Source organism: Triticum dicoccoides, chromosome 1B (genome assembly GCF_002162155.2).
Source record: "Triticum dicoccoides isolate Atlit2015 ecotype Zavitan chromosome 1B, WEW_v2.0, whole genome shotgun sequence".
Classification (NCBI taxonomy): Eukaryota; Viridiplantae; Streptophyta; class Magnoliopsida; order Poales; family Poaceae; genus Triticum; species Triticum dicoccoides.
In genome coordinates this window covers 631185871-631196269 of record NC_041381.1, presented here as the reverse complement: position 1 = coordinate 631196269, position 10399 = coordinate 631185871, and the positions used below count along the sequence as shown (strand labels likewise).

At 39.9% G+C, this 10399-nt stretch overlaps 1 pseudogene; it reads right to left on the bottom strand.

The window, feature by feature from the left end:
* Positions 1-8712: 8712 nt before the first annotated feature.
* On the bottom strand, positions 8713-9226 carry LOC119349239 (annotated as a pseudogene).
* Between the last annotated feature and the right edge of the window lie 1173 nt (positions 9227-10399).

Sequence of the window (10399 nt, the reverse complement as noted above, 5' to 3'; positions counted from 1 at the left end):
ACGATCAAGTGCTAGGCTAACGGAATGGGTCATGTCAATCACATCATTCTCCTAATGATGTGATCCCATTAATCAAATGACAACACATGTCTATGGTTAGGAAACATAACCATCTTTGATTAATGAGCTAGTCAAGTAGAGGCATGCTAGTGACTATATGTTTGTCTATGTATTCACACATGTATCATGTTTCCGGTTAATACAATTCTAGCATGAATAATAAACATTTATCATGATATGAGGAAATAAATAATAACTTTATTATTGCCTCTAGGGTATATTTCCTTCAGCACCCGCGTTACTACTACCAATTAGCTGTAACGCCCTAGTAGTAGCACGGGCACCCGCGCTACTACTAGTCCTTTACCCCGCGCTGCTACTAAGCTTTTTCCTAGTAGTGACATGAACTTCGGATTTATATTGACAATGTCCGAGCGGACCAAAGATCTCTCTATTTGGATGGCATTGCGGATCTTGCTAAAAGAGAAAATTTTGTTTTTGCCACTCTAGATTTTGCCAATTTTCCTTATGCCACTCAGATTTTGACATTTCACTTTTGCCACCTTTAGTTTTTGACAATTATCACAATTGCCATTCCCATGGCAAAAGCAAAATTTTCAGAGTGGCAATTGTGATAATTGTCAAAATCTAAGAGTAGCAAAAATAAAATAAAATTATTTTGCTTTTGCCACAAAATGGCAATTGTGATAATTTCAAAAATTAAGAGTGGCAAAAGTGAAATGTCAAAATCTAAAGTGGCATAAGGAAAATTGGCAAAATCTAGAGTGGCAAAAACATTTTTCCCTTGCTAAAAAGTTGGTGGACACTAAGAAGCATCTTGTTTTCCTTTTGGTGTATCAATTTTTAATGCTAATTTTGTCGGTTGCCACGTCGTCAGTGGAGAGATGCTTTTCAGCAATGGATACTGTGAAGAGTGTTCTACGCAACAAAATGTGTGCCGAGTTCATGAGTGATTGCTTGATTTGCTATGTGGAGAAAGATATATTTACTACCATACAAATAACACCGTAATTGATCTACTTAAGAAGATGAGAGAGTGAGAAGGCAAGTTATAAAATGTGAGTCTCACATGACTGTAACTTTTTTTTGTTAAAGCTATTTATTCTCTACATTATTTCTTACACACCATTTTTGTGAATATAATATATTTCTTTTGTTCATCCTTTTCAGGACGTTAAAAATAAAATTGTTAGAAGTGATCTTTTTTGCATATTTTATCTTGGATATGTAAACAAATGATTTTATGACTTCGCGGAACGAGTACTTGGTATGACAATCTTATTACTATGATACCAACTATATCATATTATCATTGGCTCATTGCATATTTTCCGCTCTTCATGTTGCCCTTGGATGTTATTTCTATTGTGTTATAGTGGCATAAATTTTTTTATTTTCCTCTTTACATTGCTATCGGCATGAGTCACGCCATAGCCTGTGCTATAGTGGGCATTGGTTGACCCAGTGACAATTTTTTCTTGCTTCATCCCGTGCTTCCTCGTCTGCTCTCTTCCTCGCCCCCTCCCATGAAGTGGACTCCATGAATTTGCTGGGAAATCTAAGAAATCAGCCGGAGACGTTGAGCTGGAAGGCGCCATGCAGAGTGTGCAGTTCCGCATATTTTCTAGAGAATCTGATTGTACAAAGAAAAAGTTTGATAATGGCTTTTAGATAATTAACCTCACAATATCTCACCTAATAATAGGAGTTGTCGGGACTGGACCCCAGGCAAGCAATGGAATCCGGATCCTTTTCAAAAACATCGGGGCTAGCATCGCCCCTCAGTCCGGCTTGCACCCTGGCCGGCTCCCCAGCGCAACCCGGCCAGGCCGGCGGGCGCATGCCGGCCGTCCCCCGCAAGACGAACCTCCGCCGACTAACCTGCATGGCTACAGTGCACCCCCTTTACACCGGCCCCGGCGGGCGCGGTTGCCGTGTCGACCAAGCCCCCACCTGGGGCGGGCGACGTCTCGGAGGCGCAACCCTGTAGCAAGACGGCGCAGCGGTCACATGACAACCACCCGGCATGCCTACAGTACCCAGCAACCGGCCGTACCCGCGCTCGGCAGGCCCGGTACAACCCGCACCCGACGGACCCGGCGAACCCGGCGCCCCGTTGCCGGCTCCAAGACACTAACACCCCTACCCCGCACTCATGTAACATTACCATTGTAACCCTGGGGGTCGGCCTATAAGACCCCCCCCCCCCAAGGAGCCTCCATGCAGAGACAGGCACGCGATCACTAGTCGATTCCTTTAGCCACACACATACATCCACCACGCGGAGAAGGAGCAGCCTATGCACTGTTCTGCCTTCCTTCCTCTCCAAAATAACTCTAGGAGCAAGCTTGTACCATCTTCATACAAACCACGCTCAGCAGGATTAGGGGTGTTATCTCTCCGGAGAGCCCCGAACCTGGGTACGTCTTGCGTCTTCAGCTCGCTCGTACCAACCTCACCTCTGGAGCCCACCGGTTGCCTCTTGCCTATCCCTCTCTTTAGCCATCCCGTGGCATCTGTCATGCGCCCACCACGACATGAGGGCTATTGCTTCTTGCGGTACGTCACCGAAATTGCCCCCAAAGTTGCAAAATATTACCCACCGATGCCACTTATAAGTGGTAAGAAAACATTTCACACACGGGAATCCTCACCTGGGTCGGCCCATGCAGTAGGAACATTCTATACTGCGCTCTGCGTGGGAGACGACACAGCGTGCCGGTTTGAGTCGGCTCACGTCCGGGCGACTTGTTTTTAAATTCTCGTTTTTTCTACTTTAAAATAATTTGGGACTTGAAAATAGTTCCGAAAATTAAAAAATAGAATTTTGAAATAAAAGTTTAATATTAATAAATTTTTGCGGATTCATAAAATGTTTGTGATTTTTTTAGAAATGTTCACAATTTTGAAAACAAATGTTCAGGAAATAAAAAGTGTCCATGATTTTTATTTAAAGTTCTTGTATTAATTTTTTTAATGAAATTGAACAATATTTTGCCGATTCAAAAAAAGTTCATGAAATTGAGAAATATCCTTAAAATTCAAAAACTGTTTGTGACTTACAAATTATTTTATTAATTCATAAAATGTTCACTGATTCAAAAAAATTTAAAACCAAAAAATGTCCGTGAATTTAAAAAATTGTTCCACCAATTTCCAAAAATGGTCGTCGATTCTAGAAATGTTCGCCTATTCAACATTTTTTTCAAATATTTGCAAATAGTATAAAATGTTCATGAATTTAATGTTTTCCCTGAATTTATAAAATTTTCAAAAATCTGTAAAAATGTTCACAATTCCAGATATGTTCACGAGTTTATTTTGTTCATGATTTTCAAAAATTGTTCACGAATTCACGAAAATGAGAGTGCTAGTGTATCTCGGTGATGCAGCAAAATACGGTCATGGCCATTGGAGATTATAAAAATATATATCCCGGTGCAACGCACGGGCCGTTCGGTAGTAAAACAATAAGGTTAAAATAAGATACCCAGTAGAGGTGATATATCTAGGTTAATTTTATTTGCACACCAAAATAATGAACTCTTATGCCTACCAAATGACAACAAACAGATTCTCTTTATTATCTGATAAAGTTTCATGTATGTGCCAGGAAAATCAAGTCTTGCATGGCATGTCTTACCAATTCCCTATCCATATACATGGATGCCTTTTAAAAAACAATTCAAAATCATTTTTTCTGAAACCAATCGATACATGTTGTTCTTTTTAGAATTCTTTTCAGCATTCAACATGACATGTAGCCATGTAGGTAGCAACGTGAATCAATGTTTTTGTTCCAGATAAAAATGAAGTTTATTATTAACAAAATTAGAAGTCTATACCAATCAGAATTGATTCATCACGGAATGGTAAATTGTGAGCTATAAGTTCATGTGGCTTACTTTTTGTTATGAGATATCATCACCCACCGTATGTGATATACTTCATGTTCAACGTGTGCTGGAATAAACCTCCCATGCAAGTGAGCTACATACAAAGTCAGAAGAATTTTATATTACAATACTCAGCTATCCAAGCCCAGTAAGAGAGAAATGGAAGAATCAGTTCAAAAACAGAGACCAATGCATGCCTATTGCTACATAGAAACCATGGATTTTTACACTGATTTGCCAAAGAAAAAAATATATTTCTGTCGCAACAGGAAGAGAGTTTCAGAAAGCTAGAAATGTATCAAGAGGCGAGTCAATTCCATGCAAAACGGAAGTGGGGAGTAAGTTGAAACCTGCAATAGCAAAAGCATGCCCAGTAATAGCAACATGTGACCAATCTGAAACTGGAGGTGGCTAAGATCATTTACAAGTTCGAGAAAAAGATCATATATTTTATTTGTGATATGCATACAAATATAAGGTTACTACTTAAGTTTGCTCACATATTTTTTTAAGAGCTTCTAGTGCAGACTACGGGCTGACCGAATACGTATAAGACGTTGTTCTATGCATATCTTTATCTAATAATAAAACAAATTGGATTTCTTTCGTCCGTCATATGACATTTTTCAGAAAAGTCCCTCTATTTTAGAGAATTCAACCCGTAGTCCTGTTTGAAGTTAAAACAAATCTTTTTTTCATATTTTACACAAAAGTCCCTGTTTTTTGTTGAAATCAACCCGCGGTCCAGATTTAAGTCACACCCGAACCGTTATTTTACATTTTTCGAAACCCCCCTGATGTTTTAGGTAATTCATCCGCTGATCATATTTAAATCAAACAATGTTTTTTTAAATCATCCATATCTTTTAAACCGTAACTCCGATTTGAACATGTTATATATGAAATTTGATTAGAAAAATATGTGAATATGAATATGAGATTATTTTCACCTGTTAAGTATTTTAAAATATTATTTTGGAATATATTTAAGTCAAATAAATGATTTTCTAAATTATCCGTATCTTTTAAACCGTAACTTCGATTTTAACATATTATATATGAAATTTTATTAGAAAAATATGTGGAGTCTAAATATGATGTTAATTTTAGCTGTTAAATATTTTTAAAATATCATTTTGGAAGCAAACTTATAATTTATAGTGTAAGATCCGTTTTCCTTTCATACCGGCGGCGATCCGTATTATAAATAAACACCCCACTATAACAATATAGGGAAAAGAAAACATCGATAACTACACATGCATACCTCTGAAAAATGTCGCAGGGGAAAACAACAGATTTCTCCTCGCGAGAGTGAGAGAGAGAGAGAGAGAGAGAGAGAGAGAGAGAGAGAGGGAGAGAGAGAGACGCCTTAGGATTAAACATATTCAAACACTTTTTTTGTGTGTGTGAACACCGCCATTGCCGGCGAGGGTGAGAAGGAGGATAATCGGCAACACAAATATAATGCCTCGCAAAAATAAAGGAGATGGACCTATTGTGGTCTTGGGTGATGGTTGTTGGGTTAAGAGTGTGTGTTATGTTTTCTCTCCCGTTGCAACGCAGGGCTCTTTTGCTAGTTACTCTAAATATTATGTTGTGCACAATGGCACACATAAATATATTAATTTAGTGCTAACAGATTTATCCAATTATATTTTGACCATTGTCAATCTGTACAACTCATTGTGATAAGTATGAAGACCACAAAAAGGACACTCTGATGTCATAGATGAAAACTTGTCATATTTTCTATAAGGAAAAAGTCCAAAACAAACCTTGAAATTGTAGGCAAAAGCTAAATCAAACCCCAAACTCTTAATCCCTGAAATCAGCACACCGAACTCTATAATCCCGGTCTATTTTAAACCTTGGGAGGACTCGGCCGGTATTTGCTGAATTGGGCCGGCCCAGTAGTGCAGTCGCTCATGCGCGTGCACTACTTTATTTTTCTTTTATGTTTTCTTTTTCGTTTTTTCATTTTTACAATTGCCTAATTTTTCTCAGTACCCAATGTACATTTTAAACGCAGACATTAAATATTTTTTGATAAACTTTTGATATTTTCAAATAGGTTATGGACATTTTGAAATTAAATGTTTTCAAAAAAAATTGAATACATGGTAATATTTTTCGAAATACATGTTTTACATTTTCTTAATGACAATACACATTTTACAAAACTACACAAACACTCTTTTACATGGTTCAACATGTTTAAATTCGCAAACACTTTTTTCTATACATGTCACGTATATTCTGTTAAGGTTATGACACATTTTTGTACAACACGCAAACATTTTCGATATATTGTACATACTTTTTTTGAAAATGCCACAAAGACATTTTCTGAAACTCGCGAACATTCTTGAAATGTTACATTTTTTAGAATGTACGAAACCTTTTTTTTTTGAATCACACAAATATTATTATACATTGTATAAACATTGTTTGAATTGGCCCATGCATTTTTTTAGAATTTGTGGTATTTTCTAGATGTCACAAACTCAGAAAATGTTTATGTATCAAAAAGTGTTCGCACTTTAAAATTTTGTTCAGGTTTCAGAAAAACTTTATGGTTCAAAAAGTGTTTGCACTTTAAATTTTCGTTCAGGTTTCAAAAAATGTTGATGTTTCAAAAGGTGTTGGCTTTTTCAAAGTTGTTGGTTTTTAAAATTATTCGAAAATTTTAAAAAGTTCTCGCACTTCATGAAATGTTCGAAGATTTCAAAAAAAACTAAACATTTTATAAAAACATTATTTACGAAATAGTTTATGAAATTGTAAAAAATATTTTAAAAATGTGACATAATTTGAAAATTTGAAAACAATCATAGCATCTGAAAAACTGTTGGTATTATGAACATTTTTGGCAAATGTGTTTTTCTTTTTGAAATCACAAACATTTTTTAAAAAACACAAAATGAATTTAATTTTCGCCGAAAATAGAAAACAGGAACATTTTTTAACTCGCGAACAATTTGAAACATGCGCGAACATTTTTGAAACTTCACGAATTCTTGTTGTGTTGTAGTGGGCCGGCCCAAATTCTTATCCGTGAGAGTAGCTAGTTATCCCGGCCGGGATTGTACTATTCCGAGTTTGCCAAACAGGTCTAGGGTCCAAAATAGATCGGGATTGCAAGTTCAGAGTGTCAATTTCCGGGATTCAAAGTTTGGGGTTTGATTTAGCTTTCGTCTATAACTTCAAGGTTTATTTTAGACTTTTTCCTTTCTATAACTAGCAGCTCTAAAACTGACTCCCTCACGCGTAAGCCAGACGACCCGATGCACGCTCCTGTAGCACGCAGGTCGTGCTTCCCCGGCGTATCAAGAATAATGCAATAGAGCCCTCATAAGCGTTACCGAGATGGCCATTGCACTTGCGGCAGAGTAATCGTGCTCTCATCCGACGACTGGTGTTCCCTTCGCTCTATGACAGCAACCTAAACTGCTGTATTGCGTGCCTTGAAAAATCATTGTTGCTCTAATCTGTGCCGGACTGGGATACTGTGAATCGGGTAAATGCAGCACCAAGAAATTGATGCTGCTCGGAGTTTTCAGGGGAACTTGCCATCTCTGTGCTGCTTCAGTCACCTCGCTGCCCATACTTGGTACTAGTCATTTTTCATTTCCTTTCTATACATTGGTGTACATGTAATTTTTAACAGGGGCGCCAAAATTTGGTTGTGTTAATAGTACAAAATGTGAGTCTTTTTGTTGCGTAAAGTTCTTGTGTGTTGCGTCTTCCGAGTGTGTGTTTGTGATATCCAGTCTAATACTTGTATCAGGTGTTCAGTTTCATAAAGGCGTTCCTGAAGTTGGTCAGGTGGGGTTGTGACAAAGCTGTTGGCAGCAAATAAGCAGACTTCTTTTATATATAGGTATACTTATATATTTGTAATCTGCCAATTGAGCATAATCTATTAAAATATTGGTTTATTCTCTAATGAGCAGACTTCTTTTATATATAGGTATACTTCAAAGCCAAACGACAAGAATGGTCGCTAATTTGCTGTATACCAGTATCCATCTAACTTGATATGCTTGTTCCATTGCCGGTCTGACGGAATGGTGGTTGAATTCTGTAGCATGTCTTCTCAGCAGAGATTAGTATTCATTTAGCTTTGGATATCTGAATATAAATCATATAACAGATCCAATACATCATTGCACCTCTTGATCAACTCAACTGAAGGATGAAGTTGCTGTCACTGCCAAGAGGATATCGTGTATCTATATTGGCAATTCTGCAGTTGGAAATATAGTTCAAGCAATTAAAATGTTACTCTAGTAACTAGAAATCAACAGAAAATAAAGCACAAATGATGATCCTGGTTGATTTATTGGAGTAGCAGTTACCACGAACCACATCATGGGTTGGTCGCTTTGAGATAGTTCCACATTACAAGTCAGAGAGCAAATTTATACACCCAAAACTCAGGTCAAGGATAGCCACTCAAGCAAGAACTCGGTGATGAAATGCAGACTAATCCCCATCTCTATTACAGACATTGCACACCAGAAGTAACAATGATGGTGACCTATACAAATGGATCAGACGCAGAAACAGAGCGAATGATGTTCCTTAATCGAGATACACAGTTGTTTAGTGGCGTTTTTTCACATTACAAATTATAGTAGCCTGCAAACAGGTTCGATTCATACGGGGCTCATGGTAAATTATGGCCAACTCAAGCATCACAAAGGAAACAACAATCGTACCCAACAGAGATGCAGAAGACCAACCAGCGAACAAAATCAGATTTACGACAGACTGACAGAGACAAGTTTCATTTCCGACAAGGTACGCAAATAACTTTGTTCCACGATTCAGTTCGAACTACAGAGGAAACAGCTATAACTAGACAAGTCGGGATTTCATCAAGCTTTTGGAATCTGCAGGCGGCGACAAAGACCGACGACCGTCGGACGGCCCTAGCCGCCGAAGCCGTAGAGGGTGCGGCCCTGGCGCTTGAGCGCGTAGACGACGTCCATGGCGGTGACGGTCTTGCGCGGGCGTGCTCGGTGTAGGTGACGGCGTCGCGGATGACGTTCTCGAGGAAGATCTTCAGCACGCCGCGGGTCTCCTCGTAGATGAGCCCCGAGATGCGCTTCACGCCGCCGCGCCGCGCCAGCCGCCGGATCGCCGGCTTGGTGATGCCCTGGATGTTGTCGCGCAGCACCTTCCGGTGGCGCTTGGCGCCGCCCTTCCCGAGCCCCTTGCCTCCCTTGCCGCGCCCGGACATGGCTGACGATCTCGAGCTGCGAGCGGATGTGGAATCGGAGGAACGGTGGTGGCTGCTGGTGCTGTGATTTGCCGGGAGGGGCGAGGGGCGTTTTAACGGGGACGAGAGGTTGGAGGAGGCGTCTGCCTGCCGTTGGTTGCGGATGGAGTGAACGGTCCAGATGGCGATCCGGGGGAGGGATGCCGCGGATCGGTGACGTGGCCGAAAGCTTCGACCGGTGGGTTGGCGGGCTGGGTCAGAGCTGTGGCGGCAGCTCGAAATTTTGGGCCATTTCCATAAACATGCCCCCATTTTCATGTAATTAAAATGCAGAGTAGTTTTTGTTCAAAAAAAATGCAGAGTAGTTCGCTATTCAGGCACTCAAATGTTTAAATATATTACAAGGGTGAATTTGTAAGACAATTTAACCATCAACCGAGCACATTCTTGTTGAGAACCTGAAGTCAATCGATGACAAGTTAATAAAAAACAGATAGTAATATGATTTAGTTCAGAAGTGTTACTATCAATGCAAATTGTAATTGTAAAAATACAAAAATGGAGAGCACCAACCAAATTCAAGTTAGAACTGCAATGCCAATAATTCAGTCAACGGATATTGTAAAGTACTAAACACAAGGATGCATTCAGTTAGAGTTAATTGCAAAGCAGTACCACACTTCGGCACGTCGTAACGAATCAGTACCATTAGTCACTTTTTTGCCATACAGTACCAACTCTGAGCCTAAGAGCATCTCCAGCCGTTAGCCCCCCCCCCCAGGACGCATAAAAATCGCCCCCTCCGGGAGAGCGGCGATACATTCGGCGCTGGGGGCCGTTTTGCGCCCAGTCGTCGCCCCTAGCTCGGCCCAGACGCCGATGTTGGCCCACTTTTCAGCCCCATTTCGGCGAATAAAGCCCATATGGGCGGGAATAGGCCCATATTCGGCGTGGTTCGTCGTGGCTCGGCGTTCAATTATCAACATAAATATTTTTTATCACATGTTTCATCACAGAAAAATCAAATACTTCAACAAAATAGTTTAACAACAAATAGTTCAATACAAATTATATAGTTCAACAAATAAAAACTCATATTTCATCACACGTCGCGCCCGGCGTCGCCCTTGAGCCTCCATAGGTGCTCTATTAGATCTTGCTGCAGTTGATGATACACCTGTGGGTCTCGGATCTCCTGACGCATACTGAGGTAGGCAGTCCAGGTTGCTGGTAGCTGGTGATCAACTTGGGCAAG